This window comes from Sphaeramia orbicularis, chromosome 2 (assembly GCF_902148855.1).
Source record: "Sphaeramia orbicularis chromosome 2, fSphaOr1.1, whole genome shotgun sequence".
Classification (NCBI taxonomy): domain Eukaryota; kingdom Metazoa; phylum Chordata; class Actinopteri; order Kurtiformes; family Apogonidae; genus Sphaeramia; species Sphaeramia orbicularis.
Genome location: NC_043958.1, coordinates 26,735,480 through 26,753,326, shown reverse-complemented (window position 1 = coordinate 26,753,326; position 17,847 = coordinate 26,735,480). Strand labels below are relative to the sequence as shown.

The 17,847-nt window shown below is 38.4% G+C and overlaps 1 protein-coding gene across 4 annotated transcripts in view; it reads left to right on the top strand.

Moving 5' to 3' along the window:
- The window catches only part of LOC115435550 (beta-1,3-galactosyltransferase 1-like), a 266,798-nt gene that overhangs the window by 209,101 nt on the left and 39,850 nt on the right, over window positions 1–17,847 (top strand). For 2 of the 4 annotated variants that reach the window (XM_030158054.1, XM_030158038.1), the window contains one exon: window positions 2,498–2,640. The exons of 1 other annotated variant lie outside the window; for it this stretch is intronic. The gene's annotated coding sequence lies outside the window, so the exon portion shown is untranslated. Of the gene's footprint in view, window positions 1–2,497; window positions 2,641–9,330; window positions 9,391–17,847 lie in introns of all 4 variants that reach the window. One more of the 4 variants, XM_030158048.1, reaches the window with a different exon arrangement.

Here is a 17,847-nt window from a genome sequence, read left to right as displayed (position 1 = left end):
ATATATTAAATGTTTAGGCTATTGATCCACATTTTCCCATATTCATCAAGTTGTAAGTGTCTTTTATTGATTTCAAACACAACAATAGTATTTTTCAGAAGTTGTTACACGGTTTCTGCATGAGTTGTCACTCCCAGAATGCCTTTCTTTTTCATCTGCACGTCATGTACTGCTGTACGTGTTTGTAATTTCCATGTTGATTGAAAAGCCACTAGAAATGACAGACATTACATCTGGTTCATGTAAGAACAAAAAAACAGAAGATTGATCAGTTTATTGTCCAGTAGTGAAAAGCTATTTACACATATGATTCACTTCCTGTTTTACTGGATTCAGCACCATGACAGCTGCTCCTGAAGCAGCATTCCTAGGTAAAAAAAAAAAAAAAAAAAAATATGTTTCTCATCAAAGGATCGGAGCACCTGCAGTGGGGAAAATGAATCTGAGCCATGGTAAATAAAGAAGCAGAGCATGTGAACCAGGTTAGTGGATGATTTCATTCACAGATTCCTGCTAAGATCACATTCCCTCCCCAGCAGAAAAAAAGAGATGGCTGATCAGACTGGCTGTGAGAAGTAGCTGAGGTTTCATCTGTCAGTGCACCCTCTGGCTTAGGACACCCCCCACCCCACCCCCAGTGTCTGTGCAAGGCTGAATGATCCTACTTTGATGGAGGCTATTTCGCACTTGGTCAAGGGCAGGCAGGAAAATGACAGGATCACTGAAGGTGTCAGCAAAATCAAAAGTAGTGGTAGGAAATTATGCAAAAGAAGACGGACACAACGCTGAAGCAGGTGGAACTGTTATGGTTTGTGGTTTTGCAAATCCAAAACTGAAAACTATCATCTACATGAACAACCTATTTTTAAAATAATAATTACATGTACAAGTTCCAAAAAAAGAAAAGAAAAAAAAAAAGACCATCTGAATAAAATGCACTTTCACCGGCCACAATATTAGATACACATTGCTAGTAGAAGATAAGATAATATAAGGTAAGATAAGATAAGATAAGATATATGCTTTATTGATCCCCAAGGGGAAATTCAAATGTACAGCAGCACAAGACAATAAACATCACATACAATTAAAAAAAAAGAGATGAACGAAAATAGAAAAACTTGTTAAAGTGAAATAAATGACATAAATAATAATAACAATAGTATCAGGATGGACTCACGTTTGCCTTCAGAAGTGACTCATTTCTTGATGACATGGATTCAGCATGGTGGTGGAAATTTCTTTCTTAGAGGTTTTGGTCCATGTGGACATGAGAGCATCACATAGCTGCTGTAGATTTGTCAGCTGCACATCCTCCTATTGCACTACGTCCTAAATGTTCTCTGTTTCACTGAGATCTGAACTTACAACTCATTGTTATGGTGTGTTTTCCTGCTGGAAATAACCATCAGAAAATGGATTGTTTTTGATCATAAGGGGATAGACATGGTCAGTGACAGTCCTCTAGTAGGCTGTGGTGGATAAGTGATGCTCAGTTGCTATTAAGGGACCTTAAGTGTCCATCACATCATCAAACCAAAACCAGCACCTTGAACTATTAATACCAACGAGGATGAATCCAACTTCTGACCCTACCAATTGAATGTTGCAGCAGAAAACAAGACTCATCAGTCTCAGTCAGGCAATGTTTTTCCAATGATTGATGGTCCAATTTTTGTAACCCCTTGGGAATGTAGCTCCAGTTTCCGGTTCCAGTATAGTCTTCTGCTTTAAGGTTTGAATCTGGTGTGCATTTAAAGATGCTCTTCAGCGTCACTCAGTTGTAACCAGTGGTAATTTGAGTCAACGTGTCCTTTCTATCTGCTTGGACCAGTCTGACCATTCTCCTCATTTCCACCCAGAGAGCTGTTACATTCTCTGTAAACCCTAGACGTGGTTGTGTATGAAAGTCCCAGTAGACCAGAAATACTCAGAGCAGCCACGCTCAAAATCACTTCAATCACCTTTCTTCCACATTTTGATGCTTGGTTTGATGTTCAGCAGATCATCTTTATGCACTGACTCACTGCCATGTCTAGTCTATTAGATATTTGCTTTAATGTACAGTTGAGCTGCTGTACCTAATAAAGTGGTCAGTAATTGCATATTATTATTTTATACCGATCTGCCTGTAATGCAGCACTTTGTTGCGAATGTTTTGTATTTGTTCTGTGATTGTCACTGAATAACAAGCTATTTCTAAAACATGTTTATTTGTCGAGTTTTTGCAGGAAACTACATACTCAGGCATCATTTTCTGCTCTGTGTGTGAGTTGCTTTGTCAAACAATCATTTTTAAGCACCACGATACAAAAATATCATCACAGTGATTCATTAAGGTCAGCTGGTGCTTTGTGTGATTCTGCATCATCACCACTCCCTTTGTTTGTCTAACGATTTACTGGAAAGGTATTATGCAGGATTGAACTGAACAGCTTCAGTAGCGGTTTATAAACACACACACATACTCACGCATGCACATACTTATCTCTGACAGGGGGGCGTCGTCTCAGCGGCAGACATACATCGATCCATCTCAGAGGAAAGCCAACCGGTCCAGTGGCTAATCACACAGATGGATCTCCTGTCTGACATCCGTCATATGCAGTGAGACCGCTACTGGATCAGTTCCTGTCACCGGTAACACACTTCTACCTAATACACACACACACACACACATTTTTGGTCTCTGAGTCTAGTCCGGTTCCTAACCCTACACTTTACCCTCAAACCTCTTCCCTGCATCTTCCTCTAATCCAGTGGTTCTCAACTGGTCTGGCTTCAGGACCCACTATCACCCCTCAGTGACAAGCTGCGACCCAAAATGATAAAAGTTAAACTTCTCAAATTTAGTTAATGAAAAGATGGTTTGTTTGGAACCTAAAATAATACAGAATATCACAGTATGCCAACGCTGAAGACAAGTTTAATGATAAACCGAAATGATCAGCAAGTAGTGATGCTAAAGAGGGAAATATTCCCCTTAACCCATAAGGACCCAATGTGACATTTGTGTCAATTTCCAAATTATTTTTCTCTATATTTAACATTTCTTAAGTTATTTATCACCATTTATTGTAATATTATTCTCTTTAGTTTGAGTTTTTGTGTGTAAATCATGTATTTTCCTATATTTAATTCACTGATCATGTAGATGTTCATAAAAGCTCGGAGTAAAGATGAGGGTTATTATATCAAAAAATAGAGAAAACTGAAAAAAAAGTTACTTTTTCAGCAAAATCTCTCATTAACTGAATATAAACCCAGTGTCTCCATCCACTGTCATTGATCCAACTCCATGGGTTCTTCTGGTGAATCAATGCTGTAGAAGATGACAGTGTTTCCATGTTCACTACAGAGCCTCTGAATGTCCAAATGGGTTATATCTGATGACCATGAAAAGATGACAAACTGCATTTTACACCAATTATGTACATGGATTGATAGGATTTGTGAATCAACAGGTATTAGATATTTTATACTGGTAGATGATTTTGGTTGCTAGTGGTTGTTTGGGTCTTTATGGGTTAATAATAATAATAATAATAATAATAATAATAATAATAATAATAATACATTTTATTTATAGGCGCCTTTCTTGGCACTCAAGGACACTGTACGGTAAAACAGTAAGACAGGAGGGTATAAAACAAGCAATAAAGCAGAGTAAAAAATAAGAGGCAGGTTAAAATAAAGAAAAACAAAAACAAAACAAAAAAAAACCAACACTAAATTAAGGTACATTTTAACCAAAAACTAAAAAGTGCACTCGGTTAAAACTTAAAAGTGCGTTCAGTCACTTAAGCTTGCTTCAAGCATTAAACACAGTGAGGTTTTGGTCCTCACTGTAGATAAAACCAAATCTGATGTAGTTGGTGTCATACCTGAGTTTTGCCATGATTTGAATAGAAACTTTTGGCTCTTCTTTTATGCTGTGAAATATCTGGTGTTAATTATCATTACAACACATTATCACCATCTACTGCTGGGGAGTGTGAATGGACGGTGCTCAGCTCTATAAAAAAAAAAAGCACAGATTTGTTACTTAACATAATTTTGTTGCCCATACAAAGGCTGGCGCTCCTGCTGAAAACGGGCTTGCAACCCACTTTTGGGTCGCGATCCACCAGTTGAGAATCTCGGCTCTAATCCGAATCAGTAAAATACTTTAGAGGGGTGTTAAGTCGTCTAATGGGGGTTTTATTTACAGGCTTTGAATCTTAAAGCCTCAGCACTTGGCAAAATAACCGTCGAGTCACTGCTATTGATCAACAACATCATTAAAGCCACTGCAAATATTTTACAGTCGTCTTGTGCTAAGGGACACTAAAAATTGAACCTATTCGGATTAGGGTTGCTTCATTACCCCACCCTTCCAACTCTCCTTCATCTTTCATGTAGTTTTGTCTTCCTCTCCATCTTCCTCCCTCCTCTTCTCACTCCGTCATATATTTTTTTCCCCTTTTGTAACCACTGCTTGTGTGTCAAAGCCTGGTCCGGAAGGCGAAAATGGTTGAAATGCTCTCATTAAAGTGGTGTTCAGAGATCCAGACACTCAGCTTGAGGCACAGTCCACTAGAATTCACGTCACTTAACCTTGTCCGGTTCACCACAGAAGAATTTAAATATTCATCATACCCTTTAAAAATCTTTCCTGTTGCTTCAGGGGGTACATTTTTCATATGTGCAAAACCTCTTTTGGTATTAAAAAACTAGCATCCTGTCAGGATTTGCTAAGTAATAGTAGTGGAAAGGTATCATCGGAAAGGTACAGACACAGACAATGATTCTCTTTTAGACTGTAAATTTTAGAAGCGACAAGTCATGCAATGTAAAAGGGTTGTAGTGGGCAATTTACTGCAAATTGTACCATTACTTACTGCCAAAAAGAAAGCACTTTATGGAGGTGCTGCAGAGAAAATAATGTGTGGTAGAGGTGAAAGGATGTTTCCTTCTTCTCATGTTAGTTACAGAGGTCTGAGTGAATCACATGTGAAAGCAACATAAGTCACAAGTCTTTACCTTTTAGTCTCATGCAAGTCCAAAGTTTTTTGTGGTAGAAAGCAAAGTTGGGTCCTTGCTAAAAGCCAAGTAAGACACATACATGACAAATGAGTTAAATAAGCCTCCCAAATGAACAATAATGGAGTGGAGTCTGAAACTGAACATATAGAGCTGTAGTTCTAAACCAAAAGGAAAAGGGAAAAAGTGGATTCAGATGTATCTATAATTTGTTATCCAGCTCACGGTGGCTGGTAACTTACATTAAACTTCTCTTTCAAGTCTTCTCTCTATATTCTTTTTTTCCAGGAGTGATTCAGATCGTGTTTGTTTCATGTGGACCCTCCAGTAAGCTCTTTGGTACTTTGAGTTTTTCCTCTATTAATCACACCTCAGGTCAAATAAAAGCTTTGGCATTTACCTTGTCAGGCTTTTATTGACCAGTCTATATGAAAGTCTCAGACTCAGCCGGCCATTTGTTTCCTGACAGACGGCTTCACTGTAGCTGTGGTTAATATTTCCACTAACAAGCCAGGAAAATGACTTTAAACAAAGCTTGATGAGCTTTAGTGTGATACTAAGTCAGTAGCCCAGTTGTATTGGGTACTGTAGCTCCACCCCTTTTGTCCAAATATGATCACTTTCTGCTCCAATAAGCCAACATGACGACGGTCAAGTCACAACCTAAAGCAGTTTGGAAACTAATGGATGTTCCTGTTTCTTCATCCAAACTAATATTAAATCAAAGCTAAAAATAACTAAATAGTAGGCATTTAACTATAGCTTTTAACTTTTTTTTACACCAGCATTGACTTAAAGGGGTCATGTCTTGGTAAACCCATTTTTATTAGTCTTTGGTACATTTATTTGTGTATTTGGGGACCCTAATAGTTCATAAAGTTTGAATGTGAACCCTCCAGTTGCTGCAAAGCTATCTATATATTCATTCAAGCAAAAGTCAAGTGGATTTCTACAACCTGTTTCAATTCCTTCTTCATTTGGTACATTTTATTACTAGTCACCTGGAAGGGGGTGGGGTCATGTACATTTAAAGGGCCAGCACTCAAAATGACCTTTCTGGTGTCATTACTCAGAAATAGGGTTGAAGATGGGCCTGTAGAGATTAATTAATTAGGAATTCAGACCCAAGCATAGCATTCACAGTTTATGTAGACCACAGGGAAATGTTTTAAAAAGTATAATTCCATTAAAAAAAAAAAAAAAAAAAAAAGCAAAATATCACTCCTTTAAGGGCTTAATATTTTACTTCTGTTTCCATTATTTTATGCAGTACTGTACTATTACACCACCACATCTCAGGGGAAGGGAAATTTTGTACTTTTTACTGCACCACATTTGTTTGACAGTTTTAAATGCAGTCCAGTGAAAGCCTTGTATTTCCAGATGTGTTCCTGTTAATGTTTGTTATAAACTGAATTCATGAAAAGGTGACTTTTAAGAGGTACGTGGTTTGCATAAGTCAGCATTCTAAGTCGTCATCACATTGCGTTAAAAATCAACCACTCGTGTTTCAGTAATTCAACATGGTGCTTGAATAAGCTGAGTCTGGTGAACTTTAAATCTAAGTCACGTTGAGTCTTTCATCACTGCTAAATAATTAAGTCTTAAGTCTAAACATTAATCTGACTTCTATTAATGTTCTCAAAGTGTCAGAGGAAGGAAGGGTTATCACAACATGTAGATAGTAATCAATATCTATTCGTCAAAGATCAAATCAAAGCAAAAATTTCCAGCCACAAATCCTATGCTCTAAAACTTTTTTTTTTTTTTTTTATGTTCTTCAGTTTTAGTCTCTGGATCTTGTTGCTTCACATACTGTACCTTATTTTGGAGTACACATTTTCACTAACACAATACTTTCCCAGGTCTTGAGGTCACTAATGGGAAGAGCATAGAGGCAGATAACCTTCCCAGAAGAACGGGAGTCTCTCCGAAAAGTCAAGCAGGGGCTTTAATAAACTCTTTGTTTCACTGAAGTGTCAGAAGACTTAATGCCATCCTTCATATCGGCAGAAACCTACTTGAAAAACATGAAATCTGCAGTCTGACTTTAAAGAGCCACATTGTTTTTCACCTTTCATGACAATGGACAGCGCAAGATGTTTGTCTGAATTCAGCTGTGCTTCTACTCACCTTTCCTCCTGCTATATTTACTTCATCCACTGTGGTGGCCTAGGTGTCCTTTTGCTGGATATTGCAATTCCGAAGTGTTTTACTGAAATTGTTACAGTTCACCACAGAAAATTTCTACTTCATCCTCCTCCTCTCTGCTTTTGTTGTTGCTGTCAAGCAGTAGTTGGTGGGTGCGGTTTTATAATATTTCACAAACAGTTCTCTGTGAGAAAAACCTACACTTTTTGTTTGTGACAAGTTGTACAATTGTTAAAATGCCCACACCTTCATCAGCTTAGGTGTCATTGTTAGCTGCTTTTGGTTGATTGCATCAGTGGTTATGAAAATGAATGAAAATGTTGCATCTGTAGACTCCTGCTTATGATTGCAGTTGTCATTTAACATTACTTAGAAGTCAAACTTTAACTTCAGTCTCCTATCCAAAGCACTTCAGTGCCTTTTCCTGGATGCAGTCACCATGGAAACACCGTCACAAGGTTGGCTTTGTGGCTAAGCAATCACTCATGTATGTTGTAAAATAAATAAATAAATAAATAATACATACACATAAATAAACATACAGACATGTTCTCAGTGCCTGGCTCAGACTGTAGTCCTCCCGACCCCCATCTTTGCTTTGTCTCATTCACACACACATTAATACGCACACACATATACACTGCATACTACACACAAAACCTCTGATCTTCTAGCATTTCCCCCTTCAGCACAAAGCATGGTGAAAGCTTTTTTTGTATACCGCTCAAACCATTACTGATGTGTTTGCCTAAGGTTAACAGTTTGCAGAAATTGCAGTCTGTTTTGTTTTGTGTCTTTGCCTCTTTGTATACTGATATTTGTGTGTTTTAAGCCAGTCTGTTTGTCAGACACGGTCTGGCTACCAGAACGATAAAAACTAGACTGTGTGTTTATGTCAGGGTTTAGGTCTAAGCCAAAGTCCTCTAAAACTATCCCACTGCCCTGTCTTGCTCCCTCCATCCGTCTCATCACTTCTTCACCCTTCTAACTCTTTCCCTAACGCATAAACAGAAAAATTGACTCACAGACATGCTTTCTCCAGTGTCTCACCTCTGTGAAGTGGAGGCTTAGTGGGTCTGACAGGTGGAATCATTTATTTACTGAGGGCATACTGAGCAACACGGCCTTTGCCCAGACCTCATGCTGGCTGGAGATAGCAGCTTCACCCCGAGGGCCCCAGTGCAGCTCTGGGCAGCCAGACCACGGGTTATCACGCTATCCACACACATCAGAGCGGCTAAAGTGCCTGCTGTGATTTTTGCAGGATAGTGAAGTTTGAGTGTGTGTTGAGGAAGAAAAGTGTGTCTGCAAAGCTCCATTAATATTTATCTGCCTCCCTTGACATCCACTGGTCAGTAGAAATTTTGCTATCATGGAGATCAGAAAGTTATCCCCAAATATATTAGGGCAGCACTCGGTGCAACTGGAAATAGCTGAAAGTGTGCTAACACTTCTTCAAATATTTTACACGTAATTTAAAGTGATATGAAACACTAAAACATGCTTTTTGAGCGATGAATCAGGAATTGTAAAAAAAAAAAAAATGTCATTGGTGATAAGACAAATAAAGATCTGTATTTTTAGAATAGAATAGAATAGGATAGAATAGAATAGGATAGCCTTTATTGTCATTGTGTGTACAATAAAAATATCTTATCATTCCAACCTGAGCCTTCAGTCTAGTAGTCTAGCTGATCACAGAGTCTGCAAAACAACAGTCAAAACTGGAACTGTTATATTGAGTTTGTTTGGGGAAAAAAACATATTTGTACATCTTTTACCATTGCTTCCATCAGCTAGTCTGGATCTGAATTAACATGTTAAAATGCCAAAGTCACACAGTAATGCAAGCAGATCTGCTCTTACTGTCAGGTTGGTTGAAAGAGTACTTCAGGGCTTCAGTTTCCCGTGGGAAAGGATTCAGTGACATTTTAAGTTGTAAAAATATTCAAAATATAACATACGCTGCATACAACCGAGCTACTGAATATTTTATTGGGCCTTTTCTGGGTGGTAAAGCAGAACAAAAATGTGAACCAACCGCCTCATATGGTTCTATGTAGGTATTTTGTAGTTTCCGTCCTGATGTCCTGAACTACTCCTGTCTCCTCAGCCCCTACTCCTACTCCTTCTGCCTGACTTTATAACACTTTTCAGAGTTCTGCAGTGGGAGAAGTTACACTCAGAATGTGGGTGGAGTTAGCTATGATACCATGGGTGTGCATGAGTTTTGTGTTTTCAACATTTTATGTGATCATTACTGTCACAATTGATGCAACCGAGCAGCCAGCTGGCACATCTGGCAGCATTCATTGTCTCATATCACCTCCACCTGCTGCTAATGATGTTTTGACAGTTAACAACAAACATCTCTTTGTTTTGTTTTAGCGGGATCTGGTGCTAAATAAAATTAGGGGGTGGGAGGGGATGGGGACAGAAGAATATCAACACAGCAGAAGCCGGTTGTTCATTCATCTTCAGAACCAAACTCTTTGTTTGATGACATGTCATAAGCACCTATGGCTTTATTGATTTTTATTGTGACAAAACACCTGACACTGAATGTTTTAGTTTAATGCTTATGTAATTTGCCGTGTCAGTAAAGCTGCAGAAAAGATAAGGTTAGGGGCTTTATTCTAACTTTTTTTCGTTCATTCATTCATTTTCTGAACCCGCTTTATCCTCACTAGGGTCACGGGGGTCGCTTGGAGCCTATCCCAGCTACATAGGGGCGAAGGCGGGGTACACCCTGGACAAGTCGCCAGTTCATCGCAGGGCTGAACATATAGAGACAAACAATCACTCTCACATTCACACCTATGGACAATTTAGATTAACCAATTAACCTATTAGTGCATGTCTTTGGATGGTGGGAGGAAGCCGGAGTACCCGGAGAGAACCCACGCAGACACGGGGAGAACATGCAAACTCCACACAGAAAGGTCCCACCCCCCGTCGACTAACTAACTTTTTTTGTCATCAGTTATTTATGCCTGCAATCTCTGCACAGCTTGAAATGTGTGTGTGTGTGATTATTTGTTAGACAGCGTTATGGTGATAAAAAAAATAAAGGTTTTTATCATCACGGCAAAAACGGCTGGAAAATAGCATAGAATCTGCTACTGGTTAACATATAATCTTTATGTTCTGTAATTTAATGACTATTTCATACTCACCCAGCTGTCTGACAACAGAGGCAGAAATCTACATAAATGAGAACAGCCTTTAAAGTGATTTTAGCTGTGTTAAAACTGGGCTATAAAAGGCCAATAATGTAACGTGATTTTTCAGTTCCCATAAAAGTCACTGTACCTCTGGCCAAAAATAAACAAAAACTGCCCACAACACAAAAAAGTTTCTGACACATCACCAATGAAAGTAGGTTTGTAAAATCTGGAATCAATTAATCAGAGCTCAACCTTAGGTCACCTCCTCAACAAAAGTCTAAGGACTTACTGAAGAGCAAGGATCTCAGCTACAAAATGAAGCCAAAGCGAAGGAATCTTAAAGTTGTAATACCACTGACAGTCACTTTTTTTGTCATCAGTTATTTATGCCTGCAATATCTGCACAGCTTGAAATGTGTGTGTGATTATTTGTTAGAGAGCGTTATGGTGATAAGAAAAAAAAAAAAAAAAAAAAAAAATTCCAGTTTGTCTCCAAATACAGATTCACTTTGAACTAAAATACTAAGTCGGTACTTTTTCCAGGATTCTCCAGGCTTGACATGTAATTAAACATATTCTGTCCCGACAACCAGCTCAACTGTAGCTGAGGGTTGTAAGTTATGTTAACACTGTCGATGACTTTGTTACGCAGTGTTTGATGACGATTTTTTCACTAAGTCAGCAAGTTAGTGCTTAGCTTTAAGTCACCTCTGACCCCTCAGGCCTCTAGTTCTGCCCTTTTAGTCCAAATATGCTCACTTCTGTTTCCACAAAGACAACATTATGATGGTTGAATCGTAAAGTACTGCCTTCAGGTCAGAAATCAATGGCTCAATGTCATGGTTCCTCCATCCGCTAATTATATACAGTTTATGAGACAAAACAAAGAAGAATCTGCACAATGGAATATTTATATTTCTGAAATTGAGTTTCGGGAATATAATAGTTTTACCCTGAATGCCGCCACCACTGGATCCACCACCATCGTGTAAAGACAATAACTAGGACAGATTTGGTCGGATTTCTTATCTCTGGATATCCAACATAGGGGACCCCTAGTGGAAAAACCATATCATTTCCAGCTTCTCTGTGAGTATTATAAGTCATCCAAATGGGGGCGCTTTAGTTGAAAATCAGTTTTTTTGACATAAATCAAGCAATAATAGACTTATTGAGATAAAATTTGGTTCATATGGATCGTCTTACAAATGTCTATTTTCTCGCTTACCATCCAGAGTTCATATGGCGTCAATTTCATTCACTAGGTGGAGTCTTGTGGGAAAAAAATTGGTTCTCTGACCGTAATTATGCCACTGTCATGTTGATGTAGCTCTAATTGAGTACATATCAATTGTCTAACAATTATTGTAGATAGATTTATATATAGCAGAGGATTGGGGGGATTTCGGGGATATACCCTTGCTGTTGGCCCCAGACAGTGCAAGCCTTGTTTAGTGTGTGTTGTCCAGCATCAGGCCTTATTATGGCTATATGTGTGTACAACTACACTGCTTAACCTACATACACACAGAAGTGAAGGAAATACACAAAATGTAAATGCTGATATTACTATAGGGCATTGAATGGATAATCTGTATTTCTTTATTCATTTTCCTCCTCCATCTCTTGGTGTCTCAGTTGATCTTAATACTTTAGTATATTTAGTAAATCGTCTTTTGATCATTGAGTTGTCCTCACTGAGGAAGCCGTTGGACTGTCTGTGCCAACTAGTGTTCCACATGGCCTGTTTTTATGTGTACTGTCATACAGTGTTGTATAAATATGCAGGTGATCATAATTTATAACTTCTATTTGTACTTATACCTGTACAGCGCATCAGACCTCGGCTTTAGAGGTACCGCACTCTAGTATTTTGTGTGTGTGTCTGTTTATGTGTGGTGGTTCCCAGTGCCCCTTAGTAGCAGGAGTGTTATTTACCGGAAGGAGTGCTGAAGCTGCATGTCCTCAACCACTGCTGCCATCAGCAGTGGTGAGTGTGTGTGTGTGTGTGCATGTGTGTGTGTGTTTGAAAAGTGTCTGTACGTGTTTGTAAAAGTGTCCATGTATTTGTGGTGGACAGAATCAAAGACAAGGTAATTACCACTGGACCCTTCATCTGGCGTTGTCTCAGCTCTCAGGTTCAACAGAGCAACTAACAGGAGATCTGTCAGCTCACAGCCTAGACACAAAGCAGATGAGTGTGTTTTTGTGCATGGCTTAAAATTAAGACCAGGACTGGGTATTTTACTCACAAAGACAGACAGTAGAGGACATTTGTACATGAGCCATCACTGGATTAAAAACCTGTGCGCGCGGTGGCCTGCATCATCTCTGCGCCGTGTGCGTTCTCCCTCGGCATCGCTGTTGCCTGCAGTTGTGTGTGTTATCTAGACAGGTGCAGTTGTCTGTGCCCTGCAATATAATAGGATGTGTTCAGCCTGTTCCAAGCTGTACCCATCTGCCAGCGCTGAGATGGTGTTCTTGATAACTCCTTGCCCCCTGATAGAGTTCTACCGCAGAGTGCAGGAATACAGCCATTGGGTTGAAGCAGCACACATGTGTTTGGATTACTCCTAATCCTCCATCTTCATCATCTTCTTCCAGATGTTTTCCTAGGTAAATGACATAATGTGACTGATGTGAGCATGTTTGTATTAATGAGCTGCCTTATATTTGAGCTTGACTTGGGAGGTTCTGTTAAATTGTATTTAGGAGTTTTTGCGAGTGCACATGTGTTGGTTCTAATTGATGTCCATAATATAACAGTCCCTCTGGTGAGCATATGGCCTTTTAATATTGCAGGGCTGCACTGCTATCCATCATCTGATGAGAACAGGATGCTACAGCATCAGGAGGCAGCACACGGGTCAACAAAGATTTGTGGTTCATGTTGTATGCATGTGTACAATTATTTGTTGTACATATCGGACTGCAGGTTTCTGTCAGATATGCTCAAGTAGGAGGCTCATCCCAGGTTTCCAAGGTCATGTTCTGGATAAACCGTTTATATGGAACACAGAAAGGTCTGATTATGTGTATTCCGGTTACTGTTTGGTGCTTGTGATGTGAATACCAGTTATTTAAAAAGAAAGTCCTGTAAGATAAGATAAGATAAGATAAATCTTTATCGTCATTACACCAACATACTACGTACATAGTACAGTGAAATTGGAGCACTGCCCAACACTGTGTAAAAGAGAAAGCACGCAACAATAAAAACACATACAGTAATAAAAATAGAACCAAATATACACAGGATAAAATCTACAATAGGTGCAAAAATATGCATATGTGCAAAATAAGTAAATACAATGTGTAAGAGTAAACACTGTCTTTAAATTAATTTGACTGTGGCTACTAAAAATGAGGCCACTTTAGCCTATAGCAGGCTTATCTCTGTTAAATGCCAAAAACGGATTTGGCTTATCCACGAGAACCACAGGAAATATTACATATCCTCCACTTCACCAGTCAGACTGTCACTGCATATGACAAGGAAGCAGGGGATGAAGACACTTAGCCATGGTCTGAGTATTTCAGTGCATTTTTCCATCGAAACTACAAACTATGATTTAGATTTAGGGAAAATGAGGTTTAATATCCATATTTATGAAGTGTATGAACATGTTGAAATGAGAATTGTTCTCTTTTCACTACCTTAGAATGAGGCATTTATATGTACAGTTGAAGCTGTTTCTTGAATTTCCCCCCGGGGATCAATAAAGTATCTATCTATCTATCTATCTATCTATCTATCTATCTATCTATCTATCTATCTATCTATCTATCTATCTATCTATCTATCTATCTATCTATCTATCTATCTATCTAGTAGCTTGCAGTGGATGACTTCTTATTTTTCATATTTTTTGAAATTTTACATCCAGCATTAAAGGGGTGATCTGTTGTATGGATATTCCAAACTGTCAATAGCAGGAGAGGCTAGAATGTTCTCACAGGTACAAAAACAACAAACAATAACGTCTGATACTCATGATTAAGTTTTCTCATGCAAACAGAAGCTCAATTGGTCATAAGAACACTGTCTTATTTTCACGTGCTGCATCAGCTGATAGTTTACATTATAGCTCTGTTAGCTTAGCTCTGTTTTTAGACAGAAAACAGCCACAGTAAAACCACAAATCTCGTTTTCTGTTAGGTTTGTGCTGTCAATAGTTGCACTGAAGATCTGTTTGGAATCATCCACAGAAGGTCAGAACTGTTACAGTTCAGTCTGAGCTGTGGATCAACAAATGGTAATAAGCAAACTCACCTGTGTATAAGTTATGTGGTGACAACAATAGTTATATTTTTGTACTTTTTCTCACTTTGCCACTTTCTTAAATTTTGAGGGGTGTTCTGTGCTAACCATCCCCACACTGAACCTTTAATTATTTAATTCTCATAAGCACAAATTTGCCATTACTGCAGAAGTGTAATGCTTTCATTTCTTCCACTGTTTTCAATTCTGTTTTCACACTTACGCTGCACCTGCACAGGTAGTCAGCACCCAGGTAGGTCAGAAAGATGTATTCATGCAACAATATTCTGCTTTATTTTTGGAGATATCACTATAAACCCACCGCTTGCCTTAACTGTGCATGACTTTCTCCTTTATGTAACTGCTAAAGTGGTGAAGAACAATTTATATTTTCCATGACAGTGACATATTCAGATGCAGTCTAGACACTGAAACAATAGTGAAAAATGTTTGTGTAATGCATGTATCGGTTGATCTTTTGTCTGTTTTGCTTTCCGTCTGCTTGACACCAAATCTTTAGATGATGCACTAAAGCGAGACTCTAAGGCAGACTGTGTGGCTGCTCTAATCTGTTAACATGGACAGCAAATACAACCAAGAGGCTCCGCAACTGTCAAACATGTAGAGAGGAAGCAGTGTATCCCAGATGGAAGGACTTTTTGGGGTTTACATGTACACAAAACACAAATTCAATCAAAATCAGTATACTAATGTCTGTGGAAGCACATTATTAAATAAAGGCCCATTTATTGTGATGGATGTGAATATCTGTTTCACACTGAGGCATTCTCATAGTTGCCAAGATGCTCTTAAACACACTCTTTATTTATTCACTGACTTAAAAAGACTTTGTGTGTATAGGTTCACAGCAGCACAAAACTTACAAAGAGATAGGTGGTTTTGGGGAGAAAAAATCGATGTTTACACAGACGTTATTGTCAATATTTTTGGATTGCCTGTTTCCTTTGGTGAAAGCCTGTTTTAGGAAACAGTCCAGAGTAAAAAAAAAAAAAAAAAAAAAAAAAAAAAAAAAAAAAGCTGAATGGTCTTGTAGCACTAAGTCACATTTTTTTTTCAACCTCTAATAGCAAAACACTACAATTCCATGCCTTTTTTTAAAGGGAAATAATGTTTACCTCTCTTCTGTCATTCATTATCCTCAAACTAGAGAGTGTGATGTCCTAAAAAGTGGTGTAATTTTCAAAGTAAGTGCTGAAATTACCCAATTTTGCTGAGAATGTAGCATCACTTATTTCAGTTTTTGTCCTATCCATCATCATAACCTGAAGTGCCATTTTTTCCCAATTGATAGTTGCTTCATTTTTGAGTAAAACACTTCATATGAATAACGTAATTCACATGCTATTCATATCACTAAGAGCCTGATAGATTGGACATTTCCACAACCATCAAAGCCCCCCCCCCCCCGCCCCAACCTCCTCTCTGAAATTGCTGCCATATGGACAGAGAGCATGATGGGAGAAAGGTGATAACTCAGAATGGTAATGTTAGCTGTGATTTAAATTTCCACCTCTCCAGAGGATCATTTGGAGCAACCGATCTGTCTCCTATCATTCTCTGCCACTTTCGCACAACGTCAATCATATTCATTATTACCTCCGCCGTGTATATATACGTATGTGCATATTGGGGTTAGATATGGTTATTCTGATCGAAGTCTCCAGGTTATACAAAATTATGGAAGCCTGCTCATGGCTCCACTGACAGACATAACAAAAGAAAATAAAATTACATATAAACACCCTGAGAGAGCCTCCAGAATCGGATCAATAGCAGTGAATTTACAACACAGGCTTATGGCTCCCATTGGGTCTTGGAGAGCTGGAGATACTTGTCGACACTTTTAAGGTCCACATTCAAGCGAAAGGCAGTGACAGTGAAGGAAGGTGAAAGGAGGGCTGGAAATGTTGAAATGAGAGCAGAACGTTGAAGAGTCGAAGAGGTTGGTGTACTTCAGCTGCAGGGTGTAGCCGTATTGATTGTCTTCTTGGTTTGTTTTTCAGCTTTAATGCAAAGCTTCCTCTGTTTCCGTTGAAACCCCAAAACAGACACAAGATTTCCCAGTTATCTGATACGATGGAATATAAAATGTTTACGAGGCAATGCTGTAAGATTTATTACCCAAAATCACACAAGTGGATGCACACTCTAAAAAATGATTCATGGGGTTAGTAAGTTAAGCTTAAAATCAAGAGCTTTCTCTGCTTAAAAAAATTAAGTTTGTTACATGTACACATTTAAATCAGATGATGAGTTATTTTATTAAGTTGGTCTAAATGAAAAATAAGGAAAACACTCTTAACTTAATAACATATTGATTTTGAACAGACATTTCTGCCTTTAACTAAACAAAGAAATATATTAAGTTAGTACAGCTTAAAAATCTTGTAAGCTTCCTCTAAAAGCTGAGTACAAAGCTGACGAGCCTGGACATGTTTTGCTGACAGACCACGCCTACCGCAAGAAAAGGAGGGAAGCACAGGAAAAAAAAAGGAGAAACATGATTTTGCACAGAACTTTACCAAACTTTAAGGCTTGATAGAATTTAGCTTTGTTTCTGCAACAGTAGTTTTAATTATTCAAGGACTGAATAATACACATTTTGCTCCTTTCTAATTTAAAATTGTAGTATATATTGTCGCGTATTTGCTGCATTGCATTGTGGGTATTGGGTATATTGTTGAAAACGTGTTCTTTTATGTGCAGGGGTTCAGCAGGGTTGTGATGTTGGTGTTAATTTTGAGTTAATGTGTGCATTCTAATGTTTATTGGCCTTTTTGTGTTTATTTATTTATTTATTTTTTTTATAGAACTGCACCATGAGTCAGAGCCATAGGCCAAACAGTGCCTTTCCTGTTTATTGTTAGTTGCAGTGATATTGCTTAATGTAACTCCTCACTGCTTAACAAATGTAAACTAGAAGCATATGGAGAGTGCAGACCTCCGCCAAGGCTGATCAGTGGCCCCCCCACCCCCGATCACCACCAAAATTTAATCATTTCTTCCTTATCCCATTTCCAACAAACCCTGAAAATTTCATCCAAATCTGTCCTTAACTTTTTGAGTTATGTTGCACACTAACGGACAGACAAACAAACAGACAGACAAACAAACAAACAAACAAACAAACAAACCCTGGCAAAAACATAACCTCCTTGGCGGAGGTAATTAATATCTGCAAGAAAATGAGAACAATAATACTGTGTACATTTGAGATATTAACAT